This window comes from Anas platyrhynchos, chromosome 7 (assembly GCF_047663525.1).
Source record: "Anas platyrhynchos isolate ZD024472 breed Pekin duck chromosome 7, IASCAAS_PekinDuck_T2T, whole genome shotgun sequence".
Classification (NCBI taxonomy): Eukaryota; Metazoa; Chordata; class Aves; order Anseriformes; family Anatidae; genus Anas; species Anas platyrhynchos.
Genome location: NC_092593.1, coordinates 4,158,194 through 4,184,131, shown reverse-complemented (window position 1 = coordinate 4,184,131; position 25,938 = coordinate 4,158,194). Strand labels below are relative to the sequence as shown.

The window sequence follows — 25,938 nt, the reverse complement described above, 5'->3', positions numbered from 1 at the left end:
TTTTTATTTTTTCTTCACATAGCTGACCTTGCTAAACCTTTGAAAAATGCTGTTATATCCTTTTACATTTTAACAATTTTACAATGAGGGGGAAAAATAACTCCTGTGATAGTTTTCAAGATAATACTGAACTAGCCTAATTCAGATGTTTAGGTTTGGAAAAATCAACAGAAGGAAAAGGGTTTCGTTGACCTTGGGTTTTGAGAATAAATAGGATAACACCTGATTCAAGACAGGAAGCTTTAGTTCTTGTAAATACACAGGGCAAAGCAGAGTGTGTCAATCCAGTTTAGCATTTGAATGCAGCGTGTGCTCTTTCGGTTATGCTCTTGAGCCTGTTTCTACTTTTGGCTTTTACATTCCACAGAACTTCTGTAAAATCAGCAGGGACAGTGCTAATAAATTTATAATGTTGTTTTGTATTTCTGAACATAGTACCTCAGTAATTAAGTGAAATATTTATGATGAATATAAAACAATGCAAATTCATTTGTTTGCCTGAAAGCTAGCTTGTTATTTATTTAGATTTATCTTTGAATGATTCTTTAAATTGAATCACAGTATGAATGAGAGTGATATTTAAAACAGAGAAAATCTGTTACAGTGTATTGATGCATTACACTGTATTACCTACTGTCAATACCGTGCAGAGGATGATTTAAAAAACAACAACAAAAAAGAAAACAAAAAATCTTTGACCCAACAGACAAAGATTCTCTATTTTTCCCCTTGTAGAAATTCCAAAAAGCTTAATCATTTTCCACCAGCTGAAATATTTAATAAACCTTATCCTGTAGCTAGCAATAGATATGAAAACTGGATCTTAAATTATAGGACAGGTAGGAGTAGGTTCCATATAAAGATGTCTAATTTTTGCCTCAGCTGGCTGTATTTTTGCTTCATAGGCTCTTCCAGTAATTTTTGTCATTTACTGTTTTCATTGTGGAAATTGAATCTGAAACCCTCTAACCAATTCAAATCTAATGAATGTAGTGACCTAGGAAAGAAAATATCCATGCAAAGTGTCCCTGTGTTGATGACTACAAACTAAATTGTTTACCACACTTGGAATTTTTTCTCCTTCTCTAAGTAAAAATTACTTTCCAAATATTACTTCCTTTCCAAATGTACATGTATTGCTGTTTCTCTTCTCATCTTTTTTTCTTTTTCTTTTTGACAATCATCATATGTCATGACTAAGGAATGGTTGTATTGATGCAAAAAAATGGAAAAGATGTTTATTCTAAAAATGATACTCTATTTTAAAGCTCTTACATTATAGTGGTATACATCAACTAATTCAAGTAGCTATACATTAGTGTTTTATCTAATTCTAGATGGACCAATAATATGCTGAAAAGTTAAGACTCATTGGTGTGAAGAGTTCCCTGAGATTTTAGAAAGCCACCAAAATAGAGCTGGAAAATTAGTGGTGTATGATAAGAAACAGAAGATCTGTGCATGTTAGATCTTGGTTTGCCAAAAGGTAATCCTAAAAGGCAATCACAGGTGATCAACTCCTGCATCAGCTAGGCACAGCTTCCACAAGGTGCAATCTCACTGCCAATCTACACTCTGTCTGTGGATGTTTGGTGGAAGAGTGGACATTACTTGGAAGCTTCCCTGAAGAATGTTATTCCTCAGCTTTGCCATCATTTTATGGTTATTTTATAAGCAATTTTAAAACAGCTTTGCTTCATTACACTAAAGCATCAAGGTTGCAGTGTTCAGATCAAGAGCAGGGTTCCTGGACCCTGCTAGCAGCAAAGACTGGAGTTACTACCTCGTGCTGTTGTGCCTTGCCACCAAATGTCCTGCCACCAGAGCATGCGTGCTGTGCTACAGGAGCAGCTGCATCCTGTGATACATTCAGCCCAAGGAGAAGGCAGGCATCTGCATGGATTCATAGGCTGGCATTTCTTTATCCTCGTATTCCAATAGCACATCACTTGGTGCTGCTTTGGGATCTCAAGTGGCAGAACATCAGCAAGGTCTTACGAGATACTGAGGCAAAGGCATGCCTTGCAGCCTGGGAGCAGAACAGAGTTCGGAATGAGTGTTCATGTCTTTAAGAACATTTATTTATTTATTTATTTATTTATTTTTAGACAAAAGAAGCAGCTTAGAATTAGCAGAAGGACACAAAATGGCTTACACATTTGTTTTTGCTTTGTCAGTATGTATATTTTATTTTTACACCTCCTATGCCCTAATATTGGGAACTTTGTGTATTAATATATGCAGCATTTGGACTGTCAACAACATAAAATACATCCACTAACTCTAAGACTTCAAATGATAAATTTTCAATAAATAAACTATGCTTTCTGCTTACTTTCTGGGCTCTTAGAAAACTATTTGAAACATGCTATAAACATAGAGGAGGACTTAGTAAGCTTAGTTGACTTGAAATGTGCTACTGTGTGTGACTGCAAGATAGCTGTTTGGAGTCTCTTGCTGTTGCCTATTTTTTTTTCAGGAAACTTTCCATTGTGGAAATGCAAATCAGGCATTCTAGTTTGATGCCATAGTAGGACTGTAAAGTTGAATGGTAGCCCTCCAATGGTACAGAAATATTTAGTACAGAGAAGAAGAAATGGGTACTGTGACATTTATTAGTACAGAAATTTAATATGTGATTGTGCCTGACAAAGTTAAACTCCAGACAGAGCGGGCAGTCTCTGTCCCTCCCCCTGTCCCTAGACCAAAAGGTCCTGCTGGACTTCTGTTCCTTTCAGGCTGCAGTGACACTTTTCCTTCAAACATCAGTGGTATGAGATTTTTTAGCTCCTCTTGTTTTTAAAATATAAAAGTTTATTTCTCCTCATGGATTCCCCATGCAGAGAAATTTAAAGAAATATATGAAACACACACACACACACACACACACATATATATATATATATATAAAGCAAAAATTCCCACTCTCTCAATTACTTTTGATTTATACATATATATATATATATATACATACACACACACACACATATTTTGAGCAAAAATCATATTTTGGGGACTGTCTCAAGGCTTCAGAGCCCTGAGCTGGAAGTGGTGTAGAGGTAGCAGGGTGTGGAAGGGCATGGCAAGGAGGTCCTGGGATCACCTCAATCCAGTTACAGAATGGTGGCTAAAAAAATGACTTTGAAGGGATATTTTTGTAGATGTTATATTTCCTGATATTCCCGGATTATGCGCACAGTGGAGTCAAAATAGTATTTGAAACCTCAAAATAGATCTCAAAACACCCAAAATAGGACTCCAGCCGTACAAATAGCATTCAAATCAGGGTGCAGAAATAGCTGGTGCTCTGCTCCTCTCTGTTGCTTGGCAAAGCCCAGTGGCGGTGGGGCTGCTGGAGCCCACCTTGTCCAGTACAGGAGCTCTGGCCTTCCCTTGGGCTCCCAGTCCCATGCTTGATGACAAGCTCTGGCTGGGGTTAGCCTTCCTAGCTGTCTCGTCAATATAAATAGTAGTACTTTTAGGGTTGGTTGAAGCAGACATATTAAGGTTTTGGCCTTGGCTTGCTGGCGTCACTCTAGAAAAGTCCTTGGAAAAGGCCTACCAGAAGTTGAAAGTGCATGTATTTTGAGAAAAAGTAAAATAAAAATAAAGTTGTTTATGCGAATGACCCGAACAGTTATAATCTCATAAGGGCTTTAGTTATTGCCGTTGAACCCTGCAGTATGTTTTTAGTAAGGGGTTCACTAATTCCCTTTTAATTCACCCCCCTCCCCCCTCCAAAAAAAAAAAAACAACAACCACAAACCACCCCAAACCACATTAATGTTGTTAGTAGTATAATTGCCTCAGTCCTAAGATGTGTTTCTCTGCTGTGGTTGACAGTGCTGGGGAAATAGCTGGCTAAGTGATTCTTGGATTTTAAACCACAAAAGACTGATCATGAGTCCAATATTCACTTTTCAAACTTGGGAGGAACATAATTTTGACCTCAAAAACAGCACAATGCCTATGGTCAGTAACATCCTTGTATAGAATTTTTCTTCTTTAAGGGAGGCTCCATGGGAATACCATAGTGTGGTTGTAATATTAACTATTTGTTATTATTTCTTTTTTTTTTTTTTTTTTTTTTTTTTTTTTTTTTTTTTTACTCCTTGGCTTTTCAACATTTGTAGGTCATGGCCTAAAACTGGTAACCTTCCAGAAAAGGTCTGGGTTTGCCTGTGATAAAACATAATATACGTGATGGAAAGCAAACCACAGCTTCGTGTAGGATCTTGGGGAAACATGTAAGAACTGGGGAAGCATGCTCTCTACTAAAAATCATAGTAATGTTAGGAGGCAAGTCCAAGTGGTGCCTTGGTAGCACACAAATGGAGGCAGTTGGACTTGATGATCTTTATAGGTCCCTTCCAACTGAATTATTTTATTTTAAATACATGTTATAATTTTGGAAATGTAGCTAGCAGAACATAGGACACAAAAACAAGACTGCGTATAGGGCTAATGGAGTCTGAGTAATAATGAAAAATGGTGAAGAACTTCAGCAAAATGAGAACAACTCAGAAATAAAATCTTAGCAAGAAATTTAAGTGCAGATACTTTCACTGTTTTTATTGGCTTTTTGAAAGTGTTTGTACTAAGTAGTATCTCCATACATTTAATTGGAGATCAGACACCAGGCCAGTAACAAAAATTTGCTTTAATTATGAAATGAAAATAATTTTTAGTGGAAATGGAAGTCATTTAGGTCTCAATCCTGCAAAGAGTTTTATGCTTGTGTTTAATTAGTGTTAATGTCTCTAAGTAGCCCCATGATGAATCCTATTGATGAAAATGGCACTAGTCAACTAGGGTACAGCTAAACGTATGAATATATCTTTGCATAATTAAAGCTTGGTTTACAATTGGACAGATTCATTTTCAATAGAGATCTCAAAAATGGAAGCTTGAATTCAGAGCTAAAAATACATTTTACTTCACTGTTTTATTGACCTGTTGACCTGATTTTTAAGAAAAAATCTAGACATATTTACCTGTTGCTCTGTGTGCTAAGCCGTATACACCACTTGCTCCTGTGCATAAGAAAAATTATAAATTCTTTCTCTTTCTGTGGGACTGACTTCCACCCTCTCATAGCCTGTCATTTGCACCAGCTAAAGTATTTCCACTATCCCTTAGAGAAAAGCAAAGCCAAAGCAAATTAATCAGAGTAGCCACCTCCTTTATAGCTTAGATCATCTAATCAAAGAACAAGAGTACTACAGTAATGGAACATTTGGTTCAAATAGCAAATAACACATATCAAATATTCAGAGGAGCAGTGTCTCAGTGTTTTGAGAGAGTAATTCGTGCTTATCAGCTGGCTATCATGAAATGGTCAAATATTCTGAATTTTAGATCACGCTGCATTTTTTTGGTAACTTAATACTTTCTCAGATAAAAATAAATGAGGCAATAAGATGTTTGTCCCATTAGCAACATGTAAGTGGAGGTCTGCAAATAATTAGATATCTAAAATGCATTAAACTGATAAACATTTTTAATTATTAAAAATATTAATAAGCAGAACTAAAGAGTAAAAACAACTAAGAAATGATTTTCTGATGAGAGTAAGAAAAATTATTTTGTACAAGTGAAAAATGTGTATAAATTGATGCTGAAAAGTGAATAAATGTAAGTAACCTTTCAGGTTATAAAATAAGATTTATTTTCCTACAAGAATATATGTACTTGACAGGCATAACCACACACCGGTTCTGATTATTACTCTCTAAATTTGGAATTTGTGCTACAAATTTTCTTAAAATTCATTCTATCAAAGGACTTCTGCTAACAGAAGGTATGAGCACTAGGATCACAGACACAAGGCTAGGACGCACTGAGGGGTGCATGTGTATGTGTGTGTTATGCCAGATTAGGAGGAGTTTTTCTTCTGCCTGGTTGCCTATCTGCCTTTGCTCAGTTATGAACCAGGAGGGAGTTAGTAACTTCCTCACAATGTACAAACACATTACTGTTTTGATACACAATGAAGGCTGGAGAAAGGGAAGAATTGGCTTTGCCTTCCTTTCTGCTCAGCATCTTCACAACAGCATTGTACTGACAACGAAAGTTGCTTATTTTTAACTACTTGTTTCTATCTCCTTTTACCCCACAGCACTATGTCATCCAAATCCACTGAAGTTATTCAAAATGAACACTTTCAAATATTAACATACATTTAAAATGAAAGAAAAAAGCTTCCCTAGTGTCTGGCCTATTTTTATGTGATTGGTGAAAGCCTGTGCCACCAAGAGGTCAACATCTTCTAGCAATCCTTCTCTGCCGAGCAGTGCTTTGCTCTGACCTTCCTGATGGACAGAGATGCCAGAAATTTGTGGTCAAGAAAACAGTCTTCCTTACAAACCTTCAGCCCGGACACTGGGCTTACTGCCAAACTATGAAGGCTTCCCTGAATGGAATACTACTGACCTGATGTCAGTACTGGATGGTACTGGGGAAGAAATGTGTATCCTTGTGTGATATAGCAAGAAACGGAGCTGAAAGGAGGAGAAACTTCCTCCCATGTTTGGGTGGAGTTTATTATTATTATTATTATTATTATTATTATTATTATTATTATTATTATTTATTATTATTTACTTATTTATTTTTTCTTCCATACGGGAGCTTACTTGCATAGGTTAGGAAGTGTCCTTGATTGAAAGCACAATATTAGTGGAATAAAATATTCATCTGTTAACAGTGCTCAAGGTAAGATCACAAACACTGGAGAGAGACCATGCCCTGTCCTGGTGGTCAGGTGAAGTTCTGTAGACAGAAGTCATAACCTCAGCTTTGGCTCAGATATTTGGATCAATCTGGCTGAATGGAAGAGATGATACTACAATGGTGAATATGAATAACATTATCTACCACCTTTAGCTGATTATAAGTTTTGTTTTGTTATGTAGATAGATGACTGCATCTTCATCTGAAGTATGACTTCATCTGTTGTACTTGCTATTCTTTTTTTCTATTCTCTTTTTTTTTGTCCCCCCCCCCCCCAATAGTTGTTGCAATGAGAGTGATATGATATGTAGAAGCCATGAAGCATGTTAGATTTGACTTCACTCTATCTACTGACTTACCTTAAAATACTCAGTTTAGGAGCTCCATGCTTTTATTTCAAGCCTCAAATTCAAACAGAAGTCTTGGTTCTTGCATTTCAGGTGTAAGAAAATGATTTATGCCCAAGAACAAGCAAACAAAGCCTCCATGCTCTTAGTGGGCTACTCTGAAGTATGAACAGAGACAGTATGGAATAGAATAGGTTGCCATTGTTTTTCATGGTTTCTACAACCATGGAAAAATCAAATGATATCTTTGTTTTACAGTTTTAGCTCCCTCAAAATGATAAAAATAGTGTTCTTTTCATCTACTTCAGAGGGGTGTTGTAAAGACAAATATCTTGAGGCTTGCTGCCAGCTAAGATCCTAATGTCTGCAAATAAACATAATGTGCCCTCACAGCAAATTTTATCTTATCTGAGCCCCCTTTTGCAATCATATGTTACACATGTTGTCCTACCTTTGCTGACTACAAGGTAATTCAGTATTTTACTTTCCTATTATTATTTTTTTAAAGTTTGTTTGTCTGCCTAATCAGTTCCTGATACTTCTGCACTAGAAGTTTCCCCAGAGGACTAAGGGTAAGGCAAGGGAAGGTGTGAGGGACTTGATAACCATTGCACCGTTCCTGGTGCGATGATGTCCTTCTGAGCAGAGGGGAAGCCAGGAAGATCTTCTGCAGAAAAGCTGGGTTGATTTAAGGGTAAACTAGGGGAGATGAAAAGAAATTGCCACTAGGCTACAAAAATAGGAACATAAAGAGAACAAGAAATACGGAGTGGGAGACATATAAAAGTAAAATGCCAGGGTCAGTACCATTAAGTCTCTCACAAGACCTTGTGTTTACTGGGCATATGAAAGGCTATGTATGTTTACTCCAGCACAACATGTGTTCCTTCCCTCACCTGGTATTTAGTCATTGCTTGTGATGGTGAATCAGACAGGTCACCCTAGTGCTTTGCTCCAGCCCATCTTGCACACAGCGTGGCACCAAATTGATGGCTGCTCCTTGCCCTGCGACTCCCAGCTTCCCTCAGCTCTCACACGGTGAGTTGCCTCTGATCTAAACATCTTCAGCTGCTGCCCTCCTCATAGGGGGCCTCATGTTTGGCAGACGCTGCTGGATCAGGCCCATGCAATGGCTACCACAGCTTGTCTTCTCCAGCTTAGCTCCAGGTTATCGGAGTCCAAGAATGAAGCAAAAATTCTTTGATCCCAATGATGGCGCAGTGCATGTGACGTGCATCAGCAGCTGGAAGGCAGAGGGACCAGGACAGGTTTCATCTGGAAAGGGGCTGCGCATTGGGTAATGAAAATCATCACTGCTGGTTATGAGAGAAAAACACTCAGGAGAAGAAAAAGGAAAAAAAAAAAAAAAAGGTTTTGCAGTTGATTTATATTTCTATTATGGGCTTATCCTGTTAGCTCGTTCTTAGAGAAGAGCTGTTCCCTGAGGTACAATTTATCCGTTTTAGAAACTCTCCTCCCCCAAGAAGTTTGCAACAGCGGAAAGAACAAAAGTTGGGGATGTTTGAAGGAGAAATTTGGCAAAAGCAACTGAATGGCTGTACGCAAAGATGCATACTAATGCAAATTTCTGGGGGGCCACAACTTAGCCTACATAGCTGGGGAAGGTTTGTCCTACAAATGGAGAGACTTTGTGGCGAGCTATAATGGCCTCTGTAGAGGTTTCCCCAACAGCAGCATTCTCCCAACTTCTGTTAAGGTGATGTTATAAATCAACAAACAAACAAAAATCCTTTAATGATCCATTTTTTTTGTTTGTTTGTTTTTATTTGTTTTAGGGTGGGTGTCACGGGGAAGATCTACAATGAGGTAACAGCTGTTTGCATAATGGAGACCGGTTGGGCACAAGTCATGAAAGACAAAGTCAAGGCAAGGGCCCGCAGGATCCAGGAGGCCTTCGCACCCATGAAGACATCACTGCTGAGTCAGGCCCAGGGCTGCGTGCACACCCAAGAAATACACATGTGCTGATAGAAAGCAGATTTAAAAGGTAAATGTGAAATTGCTTTAGAGCTCTGGATGTGTTTGGAAGTTTGTGACTGGTTGTCAGTGATGTCATAACCGTATTTATTATACCTCATAAATGGATGGGTCTGACTGTTTTCCTTATTTTAATGTATAAATTGCAGTTTATAATGGCAATAAAACACTCCAGGCTGTGCATTTCAGGGTGATTATTGCATTTCTCAGGTGGTTAAAGTTACTCTAACTGCCTTTCAGCTCAGATTTCAATAGTATTTGCCCAGTGTTCGGGCTATTTTACTTGTATTTTTATGTACAAACCTCAAATTAAAGTGTTTTATTGCTTTTTAATTAAAATGTTGAAGTGTAAAGAAGGAATGGTCACAGGCAGATAGAAAGCCATGGTAGTAGGTGTTTTGATGTAAGAGGGAACATATGAGAAGGTGGGTAGGGAGAGGAGAGGTTGCTGAGCCTGTCACTGTGCTTGGGTGTTTCTTGGGTACCCACTGCTGGTTTCAATAAGCACATGGTCAAGTAGAAACATTTGTGGCCCAAACGCCTTGTTGTTTACCTCATAAAGTCAAGCACAGAAAAATTACAGACTAAATGGCTATGAACCCTTAATTAACTGCTCAGCATGGATGGGCCCTCCTGGTTGAGCCTGAGACTTACTGATGTTCCCAGTGTGGTAACTCATTGTGCCTCAGCTCATAATGTTCTTTATTCCTCTCAAAAATGTATGTATAAATGAGTTGACCAGTTCAGCCCATGTGCAGGACGGAAAGTCTGTTCTCTGAAATCTTTTTAGATGATATCATGTCTAAGGTATTATATCTGCTTGCTAAACCAAAACAGAGAAGTCTGTGCGCTATAGGTATTTATCTGCTGAGCAGTGGCTGCTGTCTTGGTGCTGAGGGAAGCATTGCCCCACACCACAGAGAGATGGGCCTGCTCCCTGGTGCTGTGGGGTGATGGACCCTGAGATAGTGGGGGATGCTGTTCCTTGATGCCCTTCTTCTTGTGGTCCTGCTCCTGTTAAGCCGGGATAGCACCGACTCCTGGTTTCACCCACAGGTGAAACACCTTCCTGCTGAAGGCACCCACCAGCAGAGCAGCAAGGCTTCTTCCTAGCTTTGTTGTCCGAGATGAAGATGAGCAGGACACAGCATCCATGGCACTCCCCCTCGTAAATAAGGCCTCAACACTGTCAAAAGTTTTGTCTCAGATTTGTAGTTATATCTCAGTCTTCACAGGCTTTCTTGCATTTGGATCACTGCAATGCTTTTGTGGGTATCTCATTTTTTGTGGTCCTATACCCCCTTCCATGATCGGTGCAGGGGATGGACGGCTACACACATAGGCCAGGTTTTTAATGGGGATTATCTTTTGTGGCACAGGAGCTAGTGTCAGAGTACTCTAGTACACATTTTGTGGGTACCACATGAAATAATAATAATAAGAAGTTAAATAAAAATACACCTACATGCATGCCCCCTTCATTTAAGGGCACGCATGGAAGAAAGTTAAAGTAGGGATTGATCCTTTCACTAGGGAAACAAATATAAAAAAAATAAATGTTTTGGGTGTTTGATTTTATACCAAACTCATACCTAAAATATATTTTTTTTCAAAGCATTTTTTTTCATTGTTTCCCCCATCTTTATTTCTATTTCTCCTGTGCAAAATATCCCTCTTGCATACCTCCCCTTTCTTCCCATAGAAGAATGGAAGAAATGCTTAATGGGAAGCAAAGCACATTAGGAATATTAAGGAAAAATTACAGTATATACACTATGAAATGAAATGCATCTTTTGTGAATAAATCCCCCAAGAAATCTTATATTTCCAGGCATCCACTCACATACCTTCATGTAACAACTTATACATTCGTAAAACATTCATTGAAAGCAGCTCTGCAGTTTTATAGAAAACAACATGCCAGGGATGCAAGAATCTTGCCAGTTCTGTGAAAAATGACACCAATTAAAGCTTAAATTGCTTGTTTTCTCATAAGGTACATATTTTCATAACTTTGAAATCAAATAATTGCTGCTTTTATATTAAATACAATAAAACAAAAAGGATGCTAGTTTAGAGGAACTGCTACAAGCATTTTAATATAATTTTCCCACCATTTAAAGTCACAAAATATGGAAAACAAGTCAAGTATGCAAAGTTCCAAGGAGATAGAGAAACTCCTTCAGATTATTACATCATTTGTCTTTTGTGTCAGGAAATGTGTATGTGATTTCATTGTTTGATTAAATGCCAAAAAAAAAAGGCATATTGCTCTTATCTAACTGATTACAGATTTTATTCATCTGAAAAAGTATTTGTTCATACTTTGACGTTAGAAGGCAATATTTTTTTTAATGGTCCAAACAAGCATTTTCAAAAAAAATATAATCCTAACTTCCCAGGCTAGCTTTTTATTTTGTATTAACAATGCACTGTACTAAAATTTCCCATACTGGAACACAGTCCCTAGTGGTTTTCAAGCTATAAACTGAGTAAACAGTCCCTTTCTTATTGAGTGTCTGTGTGAATGCATGTTGTTTCTGGAATACATCATATTCATTTGCAGAAACCCTGTGTATGGATCTTTAACACTTTTTTTTTTTTCTTCTTTTTCCGAGGTACCTAAAATAATAGCTTGTTAAGACAGTATTACAGTCATATAACTTGTTGGGAAAAGCACACCATGGCTCAAAATCTGAATTAAACATGTGTCATTGTGGGTAAGTTTCATTTAAAATACCTATATCTGCTAATTCTTTAATATGTTAATGCTATGCTGCTGTACTATCTCTGAATTATTTTAGCATGCTTTTGGAAATGTTGCAGTAAATAGAATATAAAAAAAATCAACTAAAAATATTTCCATATTGAGTTCCCCCCCCCCCTTTTTTTTTTTTTTTTTGTGTAAGCACATATGAAGGTGGCACTTATCAGTGACATTTTTTGGACTCTCACCATATCAGGGTTGACAAACTTAGCTTTGCATACTGAAGAATCCTTTAAAAAAATACATAAATAATCATAGGACAAACACGAAGCTTCATCTGGGGACTTCAAGGTCAGTTACCATTGGCCTGGCCTCCATTAACCCCCACAGGAAATCTTCAGGATCCTTATTTTATCTTGAGTGGGTGTTCCCGAACTATCAGTCTTTTATTTTTTTTTTTTTCCACCAAAATAGAGAGACAGTTTCCTTTAAAAGACATGAATTTCATCTGGTAGAATATTTTAAAACTGTTTACAGGTCACAGAGAAATTTGCAAAGAGAATGATGATATTTTAAATTGCTTGGTTAACAAAACTCTTCTCTGCCTAAATTTGGGAGAAGGAACAAGAAGACATGAAAACTTAGTAAGCGTTTAATAGTAAGATATTAAAAGACAGCTAAGTGTTCTCAGTCACTAGGGAAAATAAACTAGTATGGTATAATGAGATCCCTAACGTCTTGTGATCAATCCAAAGTAACAAGAATGTAATACCAACGGGTTAACTAATTATATGTATATATTTTAAAAGTCTCTCAATATTCTGAATCATGTCCAATATGAATCCTGAAGTCTACATGATCTATTTATTATTAACCCATTAGTTTTGCACTTTCGGTGTGCTTTGGCAATGAAGAATGCTAACCGCAGTAAACTGTCTGAAATGTGTCTTTTTAATAAAGTGGGTAATTTTTTTTGCCTGGGGGGGGTGGGGAGAGACTATATCTTATTTATGGTGTCATTTTAAACTCAAGTTACAACATCTTAGATTTAAGAGACAGGCCAGTAATGCAGGCAAGGGTGTCTCCTGCAAGGAGACAGAGATTAATGCCATGTGTACTGATGATTCTCCACCACAATTTAGGATTCTGGTGGCGCCATGACGCCCCTGTTTTTTATGGTGGTTTGCCAAGAGAAAATTACTTAAACCAATTGTGAATGCATTCCTGTTATACTTTTACACAACCACATTTATGTACATAAATAGCATAATGAGTATTTTTTAAATGATCTCTCATTCCAGATTCACCTACTTTGCATAAAATGTCAAACACAGGAAGGAGGGGAGTTGGGATTCTGTTTGTGCTTTTTTTTTTTTTTTTTTTTTTTGGGGGGGGGTGGTTTAAATGAGAAAGGTTTTCACATGGGAATATACTTTTTTCCCCTTTTCTTTCTCCATGACAACTGACCACAATTGAAGTAGATTCTTTTTAACATACTGTAATGTGAGAATTTTCTTCAGCTGGAGGGTGTTTTATTCTCTAAATTGAAAGCTGTTCTACTTTACTGCATAAAATGTGAACTGAAAGATTAGGATGCTGGGTATCTTTGCCAGGTAAAACTGGCACAAGGAAAGCTTGAAGGCCCTCAAAACCATAATAAGCTTTAAAGACTTCCGAGGTTCAGAACTGTTTGTAGGCTTCAGTGCTCTGAGCTCAGCAAATGATGTCTTTATATTGAGGAGAGTTTACACCAGGCAAATAGAGTATTTGAACGTGTTTTGGCTAAGTTCACAACTGTTTTTATCAACGTGTTTTTATATGAGTAGCTATTTATCCAACATTCATGTATTTTGTCTCAAAATTTCAATAAGAAGACTTTTTATTGTTATTATTATTTTATTTTTTTTTATTATTTTTTTTTTCTTCTATACCCCCCAACCTATGAAGAGGGGTTTGTGGAGCTGACTTATTTTACAGTGTTCTTTTTTGTGAGGCTGTTGTAGGTCAATAAAGCAAAATTTATTAACAGCTTTTCGAAGTGCTGGTATTCTAATCATTGCTATATTTTTAGGAGTGATTCTCTCTTTGTTGCCTGAACCACTTAATGTGACTCCATGAGTTTAATTCTGGCTTATGTTCCTATTTGAAGGCAGTTCTCAAGTGTGAGTGTATTCGTGCTGGGTGATGGAGCCCACAGAGTTGTTCTGTCCCTCAGAGGCTTTTCAAAATGAAATGAAGCATCTCACTTTATATTTAATGAGAGGAAGGCTGAGTTTAAGGATGATGGGCTTGGAAGTCTCCTGTGCTTCTGGTTTGCTGTACTCTGAAAGATTTGTAATTCTCTTAAAGTTAGTGGTTTCCTGCTGTGACTATGAGAACTATGGTAATCAAGCCTGAAGCTTTTGAATGACAACATCATCATATTTAAATATGAATCTGGTTGGAGTAGATAAAGATATTGTTTCTTTCCAGGTATAGCAACGTATGCACATTTAGATAAGGTCTTTGTCCAAAGCCAAAAGGGACATCTTCCCTTACTCCCCAGGTGTAATATGTGGTGTGGAGAGGTCTTGTAAATAATCTTCAGTGACAGTTTGAGAGAATTGTTGGTGAGAACTACATCAATGAGTTTTCTGAGGGACAAGAGGTTGTTGGGTACTCTCTTGTAGCTATTACAACAAAAAATACTTTTTTCAAGGGAGTGCATGTGAAGCTCATACGAAGTAGCTGATTTAACCATATTGCTGTTTTTACAGTATTTATGGTGAAGAGGTGTTTACTAAGCAGACCTCCATTCTCCACACACAAAAAAAAGGCAGTCTCCAAAATATCTTTACATGTTCTTTAACATAATATTTTGGCTTGGAAATTAGAGATTGAGTTAAAATTATTACTTATAGCATTTGAAAAGTAATTTCCTCTTGATGTGCAATTAAGGTCAATGTTTACATATAAGTTCAATGTCATAATAATGTAGGTTTTACTACTATGTGTGGTTCCTGCAGTTAATATAGCCAGTTGTATCAATACTGGCTGTTATACTGCTACAAATATATGGGGTGGTCTTGGCAATGCACTTTTTCTGTGGAAGTTGGAGAAACCTGGACAAAGTAAGGAAAGGCTAGAAGTTTAAATAGTTTGGCAGCCAGGGCAGAAGAAGAGGACTCCTGGCAAGTGAGAGGGAATTATAGGCACTGGAAATGAAGAGGGGCTAGCAGTGTGGAAGGAGAAAGACGACTTTAGAAAAGGAGAGGGATGGGCCAAGTATACAGGACAAGAAAGGTCAAGAGGAAGATTGGCAGGAGAGCAAGAGTTTTCCTCCAGAGAGAAGCAGAAAGGGATGGCTTCTTAAAATAGAAAGTCCAAAGAGTATCATCAAAGGATTCAGCTGTGGGAAACCTGTCCAGCTAAAGAGGCAGCAAGTCTGAGATGTTTATTATTTTTAATTTTTTGGAATGCTGCAAGATGTAAACCAGTCAATTTCATTGAAAAAACATGTTAAGCTTCAGACTAACAAATTTGCCTTCCAAATTTTCTTCAGAAAAATTCTAGTGCAGTTCAAAACCCCCCAAACTAGAACCCCAGTTTATCTTGGGGTCTTACTGTTTCTGCTTCATTATCTGTCCATCTGTTTGAAAAGTAGCTTAAAATGGGCATAGTGGACTGAGAGTTATAGTTTGAATTACAAAATACTCTGAGTAGCCCGGGCTGCCTCTTGTCCCTAAGTGGAATTTTCAGGCTTATTAATATTTAACTGCTCAAGTACCTTTATGATCAACTATTATGTAAATATCAGTACCTACGTTAGCTTCCAAAAGCCAGGTGTTGCTGTTAAATTTTTGCACTGAAAAGTGTTATCTGTTACTTTTTATACGTGTATGACAGTATATGTCAGCTACTGCTGTTGGAGAAACATTGACTTGTGACATAATTATGCTTGATAGCTTGATTAATCATTGCTGTTACTTTTTGTTTTCATAAAATTTATTTCTATTGGTTTTGGAGTGTGTTACCTCAAGAAACAAACATGGAAGGTACTTGCAAAATCAGCTGTACAAAAGTGGTCACTTAATGAAGATATTTACTTTACTTTGTGCTTGTGTAAATAATTTATAATACAAATTTTTGAGGTCTAGGATCGCTTTCCCAGAGGAGAGGTAGTCCTGGTAGAGGGATTCAGAAGTTAATACATTGCTGCTTCTGCTCACAGTTGCGCAGCTTTATTTAGGATATGATGTTAAGTGATAGTGTATTTACTTTTCACTTGAAGGAATCAATAATGTCACTGAATACTACAGAGAAACTAAGCTGTATACTTCTTCAGGTGACTTCTCTCTAGACTATTCTGCTCAAGGACACTTTCAGTGTATGACTGCTGGATATATGGAGAGGACATGTGTATGTTAGGGTGAAGGCTGGGTATTTATGGTAGTTACTCCCTTTGCCACCATGAAGCATTGTACAATGTACACTACCTTGTGTCTTAGTTTAAAAGGGAACTGTTAAAACCAAACCCTACAGCACAAAATATTTGACAAGCCATTATTATAGTAGCCCTATAAAAATTCAATAGTACAGGTTTGATCTGTTGTTTATCCATAACAAAACATGTTATCTTACTAAAATATGCATTGAAGTCTTGAACCCTCTAATGAGAGTTTTGACATTTCAACTCTGTGGAACGTAAAAAGGAAAAGAAATTCAAAATGCCCTCATAAGGAAACTTCTGTTTACTGAAGATTTCTAGCTATCCCGATGTAAGTCCTGCGTACAGGGCTGATTGCTACACAGTATTTCAGAGGAAGAGAGAGGGAACATGTTGCGATGACTTTAAGTGAATTTAATGGAAGTAAATATTAATACTGGAGATTGACACATGTCTGAATTTCTAACAGCTGGATGAGAGTTGTGTTGTACCTAGATGGCTTTCAGCAGGCTCAAATCCCACATTTGCTTATTTTATCTAGGATTTCTAATTAACCACTGAGTTTTGCATGCCGTTCCTGCAAGTCTCCTCCATGCCCACTGCAAACAGTGCCTGAACAGTCTATGGCACAAAGTCACCTGAATGTACGCCTCAGGGAGCCAACTAGTTCCTACACCCATGTAGCCTTTCCCCAGGTAGCCGATTTCAACATTTCAGCATATTTTGCTCAAGTGACAAATGCAAGCATTCATTATGTGTCATGTGAGGAGCAGGGCTTCCAGGGAGGGCTCTGGGAAAGCAATACAAATCGAGCCGTACTGTCACATTCAGCTGATGCAGCTGTTCATTGTACAGCCTCTCCTTTGTGCTTGGACAATTGCCAGGTATGATTTAAGCGTGTTTGGAGCCCTGGTGGGTGCGAGCATCTTGCTGGGCGGTCTCTACAGGGCCCAGTGACTGAAGCGGGCATCAGTCTCACCCGCTGGTCGGCAAACTCACGCAACACGGAAAGTAAGGAGCTATGAAGGCATTAAAACATAATGCTCTGAAAATGGGCAGCCTGACACATAATGGAGATGGGGCATCAAGCCTGGTTATGTCAGGAGCATAATTTTAACACAACAAGACAAATGTAACTAGGCATGACACATTGGTGTGCTGACACGTGAACCAGTGCATCTGAAACAAAGGCAGTTTGCTGAAAATCTTATAGATTCCTCCTGTCCCGAAAAAAAAACTGGGTTGAGATGGTTGAGATTTCATGATTAACAAGCTTTATAGAATATTTACAATTTTCTCAAGTTTTTTTTTTTTTCTTTTTCTTCTTTTAAAGAACAAAAAAGTTAAATAGAACACACACATTGCCTTTGAAATGTTACCATAGGAAAGTTATATATTTAGGTGTTATATATTAAAATATTGATTAAAAAAAAAAAAAAAGTAGCCCCCTGCTTGTAATAAATACAATGCAAGTCATAACCTTTATTATGAAAATATTTCAGTGTTCCACAGTAAAAAGTCATTAACATTGCTAAACTGTAGAATTTGATCATTAGTGGAGGATAGTACATTTTGTTTTTAATAAGGCAGTGATTTATATAGAAACTTATTAAGAAAAAAGATATGGCTCATTTCTGATCTCTGACACGCATAAAAGATGTTGCAAATTAAGGGACTGATCCTGTAGATTGCTGAGCTGATATGAAGAAATGCTGATAAACAAAGTGCTCACTCTGTCACTAGCCTCTACCTTGCAATGAAGTAGACATACAACATGTGACAAGGGAAATGGAGATGGGAAAGCTTTCCTGATCCCAGTCATTTCACGTTTCATATACTGAGTAAGAAACCAGGCATACTAGATTTTTATTTTTATTTTTATTTATTTTGTTTTATTGTTATTTTTCATTAGTCGTTGGATTGGACAAACAGTTGAACATTTTTTTCTGAGAAGTAGAGAAAACTGCTCACTAGGATGTTCTCCTCTGTGGTGGCCATGGGGAGCTAGCTTTGCAGCATCTCGTGCTTGATTTGAGCAGCAAGGCTGCTTGTGTGCACACACGTGGGCAAACATGAACACTGGGGATAATTGATGTTGGGCAAAGGTGGGAGGAGAGGATGCAGCTGTGAAGCCCAGCTGCAGCAAAGAGATGGTGTCCATGAGCCACTGGTTCTTCAGCTCCTTGCAGCAAGTGCTGCATCTCACTCCTCAGCGTGAAAAGTATCTGAAATTCAACTGCATGGTGGCAAGGGGACTTCATGTGAACAGCTTTATCTGCATCACAAGCCCAAGATGAACTTAATTAGTTTAAATGACTCCAGGTGCACAGGGGCACTTTTCCTGGGCTCTGTTCAGCCAGAAGCTGAGAGCTGGGAGGGCCTGTGCTCCATCAGCATCTCCAGCTCTGGGAGCCTCAGTTGTACCCATGCAACTGCTCTCTAAGGCAGTAGCAAGAAATATGGTGTCCCCTAGCAGGGGGATCCACATCATGGGTTTGACTGCCTGGCTGTGCCCTCCCAAGGGGCAGGGCTGGGGTCTTTGAATTGAAGAGCACTTGGGGTGGCAGTAGCAGACTCGAGGGCACCAAAGGGAAAAGTGTCTTCATGGTGATTAAAGTAGCTGCTGGAAATGAAGAGTTCCTAGGGGAAAATAGCCCTCCTTCATATAAGTCCCTTTTTGTGTGCAAATCTGTGGACAGTGTGATGAAAAATGCATTGTTGTACGGTACCCAAGAATATTTTGTAGGAGGAAAAAAAAAAATCCACTGCCAGAATGATCCTGTTACACATGCAGTACTTATTAATCTTGGTGAATTGGGTTATTTTATTTTATTTTTTTTTCAGGTAGTGCATGTTTCTCATTACTTTAATCAGAAAAAAGCCTGATAAAAGAGAATGTACACTTCACGTGTCAAAGAACATGCTAAAGCTTTTTTTTTATTCACATGTGTAACCTGCTTATATGTCACTTTATATGATTTTCTTTTTAAATTTTATTAGCTGAATTCTAGTGCTCTTTAAAGTAAAAGTGATAGCAACCAGGTGCATTGTGGGGTAAATGACATAGCTCTGCCAACACACCTACATGAGCAATTCCCACAATTTCAGTTGCTGACATTTGTGCAGAATCAGGCACACATTTTCTGCTGGAGTTTTGTCTCAGACACCACCAGTCCAGTTTTGAGACTGTAAGCTGTATTTCACTCTTATAAAGTGAAAGAGTAATTAAGGAGAGAAAAAAGGAAAAAGCAAAACAAAACAAATCAAAAAACAAACAAAAAAAAACCATACAAACATTTTTCTCCACAGATTTTACATTTCAGTTTGTGTGATTTTCCTCTAATATTTTTCAATTCTGATGAGGCTAGCAAACAAAAAACAGCAAAATGCAAAAAGCAAAAGAATACTTCACCTGCTTTCAGGCTCAGCTGACTCAAACCTTCCCATGGCAGTTCAATAGCATCTGGAGGGAATGCCAGTTTATCTGTTAAACTACCAACAATAAATATATGGATTTATAACAAAAACATGGGATAGTGAGAAGCACAAACTCATGCAGCTGCTACTGCCTTTACCTACACGAGCCTGTAACTGCTTGAAGGTTAAAAATTTTCTATGGCTATTATTTTTTTTTCTTAAACAGCTCAACACAGTAAAGGAAAGATACTTGTGACCTGAGTTTTGAAAAAAACAAAGCAAAAAAGCTTAATATTCTTTCTCCTTAAGCCTTTGATCCCTACTCCGCAGTCGTGGGAACAGGGAGAAGTGATCCTCCGTGAACTGCGAGTAGGAAGCTGCGAGGGAATCGGCAGATGAGTTTTTAACGTTAGGCCTTGTTTATGCTGGGGATTAAGTCATTTGTGGTCAGCAACCAGTGCAGCTGGGCTGCTGCAGGCTCCCAGTTCACATCCGATGACATGACTCGGGTGGAAATCGGGGGCACGCTCAGCTGCTGGAAGGGCGATTTCTGCCCTCTCTGCCGGGCTGCTGGCGGTGGCCAGAGCGGAGGTGACTGGGTGTGTGCGGTGCCGGGGTCCCCGGCATGCCAGGTTGGAGCAGAGCTTCTTGGGCAAGTGGAAAACTTCAGAGAGAAAAGGTTCTGAGGAGATTGATCGAAACCATAATTTTATGGGTGTAGCAATAAACAGGCAAGCCAAGCCTGAGCTACAGGAAAGCTGCGCGGAGCGGCTGCTACTTCGTGTTTCTCAAGGTCCTAGAGAAGACAACAATCAGCAGATAGGGCAGGGAAGGGGGGAAAAATGCCTAAATTGCTGCAGTGATCTGTCTGTGTAAACATTTCAAACATCTGTCTGCATTTGGAAATATCCTGAGCTGTGCTCTGAAAGTATTAGGGCTTTTTCCAAAGGTGATTTTATTGTCAACTACTATTACAGCAGATTTATTTTTTTCTAGGAGGCACATGGTTAACATCTTTCTGTGCTTCTAAATATAAACTTGCTTCCCAGTAGTATTATCCAGGTCTCATTCCTCCTCTATTTCTCTTTCCTTTTCTCTGCTCCCCTCTTTCTCCTTCTGTCACCATCTATGTGCATTTGTTGAGGCTGTGAGTTACAACTGGACGTGATGGGGATGGATTCCTTTTGTGATCTGTCCTGAGTTATACCAAAACGTTCTGTAAAGTTTTACTTTCGTGGAGCGCTATATAGTGACTTTTTATGTGTCTAAGAAATGGAAACATTTTGTCTCGTATAAAAAAAAGAAATATTTTTATACTGTGCTCCATTCACAGACCACATCAGAGGTATTCTAAGAATAGAATAGATCAAATATATTTTATGGAAATATAATGAGAAAAGGATGTGTTCCCAAAACTCACTCTGAACAAAGGAATGCAACATAGTCAGGAATACTTTAATGCGCCTAACAATTTTCTCATGTGAAAGGCTGAAGGAACAGTCTTGGTTTGAAGAAATCTTCCAATTCTCCCCAGGCACCCTGAACTTGAAATCAGAACTAGGAAGGCTATATATTACAAAAAAGAAAATGTATGGAAAAAGTGACTGAGGGCATTAACCATAAAAGACGTTTTGAAAAGAAAAATAACATCAATATGAAACATTTTGTCATGTTTCATTTCATTGATCATATATTTATTTTATGTGCTCTGGAGCGCTGAAGCTTAGATGTAACTACATTTCAGGAGCCTCATATTAGACCTGTCATTCTCTTTGTGGTGAAAACTAAATAGTGAGGAAAAAAATAAAATAGATTGCAATTATTAGATTTGGGTTGGATTCCATCGGATTGTTCTTAGAAACTTCAAAAATTGAACTCAGAATATGAGACATAACATTAGCAGCTATTAAAGAGACTGCCTGCGTGACAGATAGAGAAGTGGGAGGTACACCTACAATGTTAAATAATGCATCTTTTTCACAGTAATGCAATATGTTCACCTTAAATAGGCTTGTAATTAAAACTGCCAGTGTTGATTAGATCAACCACATAGGAAAGATGCATTTGTATTAGTTCTAATTAAATCTGTTTTAAACAAGTTAAACTTAGATTGGTGTTTTTTTTTTTTTTAATTATTATTATTATTATTTTTTTTTTTAATGTTTTATTCCCTGATACAGTGGCATGCATTTTGGATACTTTATAAAGGTTCATCCTCTTCAGTAGCAGATCTCTGATTCCAGGTTCTGCCTCAGGTCTGGACTTCTTTCCAAGGTAAAGCCTGCAGTGATTTGAAATATGTCTGTTAGAGGAACACGCTGAATAGGATCTGGCCACACGTGGTCAGAAAACGTTTTTAGCATTGATAAAGAAAATGAAAGTGTTTATCATAATTCAAGCTCTTTAGTAATTGGTCTTAATGTGTTTTCCAATAAATATAAGGTTGGTTTCAGTGTTAGTTGTGGAGAGGAGTGGAGTAGGGAAGGGACAAGCATGGGGAGTGCTGGCAGCCCCTAGCACATCTCACAGCTTTCCCTGGTGCTGGGTGGCACTTCTCACACTAGGCATCTTTGAAGATTGCTGGTATGAAGCCCAACAAGACGCACTGTGTTTTCAAAACTTCCTGCTCGAGTCTAACACCCTGCTAGAACTGAAAGTTATATTCTCCTTGAATTGAGTGGAGTGAGCATTTGGCCCCAAGTGGATGCTTTTGGATATATCAAGCAATGTAAGCTACAAATGCTAACCAAGTTTCATCGTAGCAGTAATTTAAGCAATGCCATTTTGTGCAGCTCAGGTCTCTGGGCAGACTTTCAAGGGTTTAACTCCAGGGTGGATAATATCAACCTCTCTCTCAGCTCCCCACCCCTCCTCTGGGTGTGGAGCTGATCTCAGGTGCCAAAGAAAAGTGGTCAGAGCCTTTTGACTCCTCTCTCTCTCACGGTCCATGCAGATTTGTGTAGGTAAACGCCAAGACCCCCTTGTCCAAGGTGGGCAAGGAATGCGGGGCTGGGGAGGTGATGGTGATGGGACACCAGCAGCTTGTGGCCCTGTGAGTACCAGTTTTCTTTATCAAGCAACCTGAATGCATTGGAAACCTCCAGAAACCACGAGTGCTGTGTTACAGCTTGTAACACAACTGGAAAAAATAAGTTGTGCTATGTTTTCATATTGATTTTCCTTCTCTTTGGTGCAACGTTTTCAATTTAAATGGCAGAAGGCTGAGGCACAGAATGGGAAAAAATGTTCTGAGCTACACAACTGGGAAAAGAGCCTGATTTTCTGATTTTGTGTCCATGTTATCCAATTAAATGTTGTCACTGTCCTGTGATTTCATGTCCAGTGCAGTATTGCTTCCACAGAAGAGCTAATTATGGAATAAGATAAGTACAAAAGTGCCCATATTTAATTAACAACATTATATAGTATATCCAGGAAGAAGATTTTTTTCCCCCTAAAATTGTTTTAATTAACATGAAAGAAAAGCTTCTGCTGACTTTTTATTGTTGCAAGATAGAGAGAAAATTATTTCATGCTAACATTGGACTATATTTAGCTTCCATCTCTCTATCTACAGAAGAAAAATTGAAAATTAGTTTGTTAGATTGTATTGCTCCTTTTTATCTTATAAGGGCTTCCTTCAAGTACCATTAAATAATGATATAATCTTTAGGATATTAGTTAACAGATAATTAATATTTAATTTTGTTGTTTGGTTTTGTGTTTTGTCCTTTTTATATTTCTTAGTGAAGGAAGAAATCTTCCACCTTCCAGAAACCTGATATTTTGGACCAGATCCCTCTCTGAACAGGTTGTATGCTGCCCTTTTCAAAATCAAGCTATCAGAAGATGCCCTTCAGCAGAAGTGTTAAGAGGACTTGGTGAGCTTAACATGTTTCGCCTGCTTAATTTAATTTGGAAAAATTCAACCAGAAAATGAAGTTATTAACAGGTTGGTACATTCAGAGATAAGATGATGTCACAGGGAAGCAGTCAAGTGGGTTGCTTGTCAAAATATAAAATATGTATCTGTCAGAATCAAATGATAGATAAGCTGTGGCTGGGTGTAGGATGCGGTGAAAATAGTGTGCTAAAAATTGAAACTGAATCCCACCAGTCTGGAGCACAAGATTTTAGTAACTATTGTGGTGATCAGAAATATAACAATTCTGGGGACATGAACTGCACTGCTGAGGCACTGTATGTGTAATTTCTTGGCACCGGTAGCCAGAAGTATGTGCATCGGCACTAGACCCCAAACAGGAGAGAGCTGGGAAGCATGACTTGTTCAGCAGAAGACTGAAATTTGGACACCCCATTAGGTTGGGTATTCCAAAATGAGGATTAGTAAATCTTTTCTTGGGTAACTTGGAGACATTTAAGGCCTCCAAATGTGAAAACAGAGTTTGTCTAGCCAACATGATGAGCCTTCCTGTATTAGAGAGGTTCAGATCAAAGGGAGAAATCTCCAGTGCATTCTCCAGGAACGCGTACACGTCATGCAACTCACAGGCCTCTTCCTGCCTTCTGGCTTGCCATATAAAATAGCTGGCACCAGGAGTTTAAAGTTAATAAACTCAGGAATTGTAAATGGCAATTTGGAGTCTTGCATGAGCAAAACAGAATAGGCTACTTAACAAGGAATGCAGTCAAACTCCCAAATACTGTGATGGCAAAATGAGAGAAATACCATTATAATAAACTTCGCTATTGCGTTATCATTGAATTTGGGAAAATGATTCCACTTATGTGGGACCGTATTCACTGCAAGTTGCAAAACTGAACTTTAAGACTATAAACTCCTGGGGACAGCTCATGAAATCTCTTTTTGCTCAGGGTCTTCCAAGATGCAGAGTTTAATTGTGACTGGGAACTCTCAGGACTAACAAACACAATACAAATGATAGAAGTGCTAAATAAAAATGCTGCTTTTGTATTTAAAGGTCAGAAGGGACTAGTCTGACCTCTTGATCTACAGGCCACAGGGCTTTGTCCAGTAACATCAACATGAGATTTCTAATTTATGTTTCAACTTATATCTCTTAAAGCTTCAGCTTGACAAATATTCCTCCTCAGGAAAGAATCAGTTTTAATATGGTGATATGATTTTTTTTTTCATTATTTAAAATATTTCTCATTTAAATTTCTTTAGCTTTAACTTCCAAATTTTGGATTTTGTTTATTCTTGATTAAAAGTTATCTCATATCAAAACCCTTCTCTTTTATAAATGAAGCAGATGGAGTTTAAATCTGTAAAGCGTGTTCTTAATAACTTTGGTGTTTTTTTCAAAGTCAATTCTTTTCAATTTTTTTTTTTTTTTTTTTTTGCTATACTTTTTACTGTGTGAATGCAAGAAATGGACTTTTTTTTTTTTTTAAAGTATTTTTTTCCATAATCATAATGACTTTCTTGACGTTGTGCACAGAGGTGACAGCCATTCTCTGCTGCTACATGCCATTCTCCATTTTACGTCCTAAGGACTGCACACATCCTTTGGGACTTCATCCTGCTGGCAGTATATGTGCTATGTTTACTCTTTTTCATGCAATTTTTTAATTCAGCAATAGTTTTATGGTTGTATAGAATTATCTATAATAGTTGATTTATCACAAATAATTATCTATGTATAGAATTATCTACATTGTTGCCATACATAAATTTATGAGATCATAAATACCTGACAACTTTTGAAGATGGACATAACTAATCTTTTTTTTTTTTTTTTTTTCTTTCTTTCTTTCTTTCTTTCTTTCTTTCCTTTCTGTTAAAATCTGAAAATAAATTGCAAATCTCCCAGCAAGGAGGAACTTGGTTTTGGACTTGTGTAATGACAATGCCCTTGTAATTGAAAGAAAAAAGAAAAAGGAAATCTGGGAGACGATTAGTCTACATGTGGTATACTTCTTTTTCCTAAGTTGAAAAAAAAAAAAAAAAAGCAACAATCCAGTGACACATTTGGGCTGAAAAACTGCTTGCTGCACATGTTTTATATATGTGGGTTTACTACACAGATCATGTGTCTTAATTAGGTAATTTATACTGTGTTATCCAAAGAAGATGTTCATGTTCAATTGGGTACACAATAAAAGTTTCAAAAAAATGTGTTAATCCTCTACTTACTGAGATCCGTGCTTGCATACAGAATAACAACAACAACAAATATATCCCAAGATGCTAGCACAGCTACCTACTAGGTTATGCTCCCTGGAGAGTCAATATTGTAGAATATGCACAATATAGATGGGGATGAGTTGTTTTCTTAGTTGGACTTTTCTATTCTTAATTTTCTTCCTGAAATTAAACCTATTAG

The 25,938-nt window shown here is 37.8% G+C and overlaps 1 long non-coding RNA gene across 7 annotated transcripts in view; it reads left to right on the top strand.

Annotated features, from left to right (window-relative positions):
- LOC140002914 (uncharacterized) overlaps window positions 1–25,570 on the top strand; it is a 105,132-nt gene extending 79,562 nt beyond the window's left edge. Inside the window, exons 3-9 of one of the 7 annotated variants that reach the window (XR_011810567.1) lie at window positions 6,119–8,376; window positions 8,876–9,087; window positions 10,134–11,797; window positions 21,808–21,901; window positions 22,581–22,679; window positions 23,375–23,579; window positions 25,426–25,570. This is a non-coding gene — a long non-coding RNA (uncharacterized lncRNA). The remainder of the gene's footprint in view (window positions 1–6,118; window positions 8,377–8,875; window positions 9,088–10,133; window positions 11,798–21,807; window positions 21,902–22,580; window positions 22,680–23,374; window positions 23,580–25,425) is intronic. The other 6 variants (XR_011810564.1, XR_011810563.1, XR_011810565.1 and 3 more) reach the window with 6 other exon arrangements.
- Window positions 25,571–25,938: the final 368 nt, after the last annotated feature.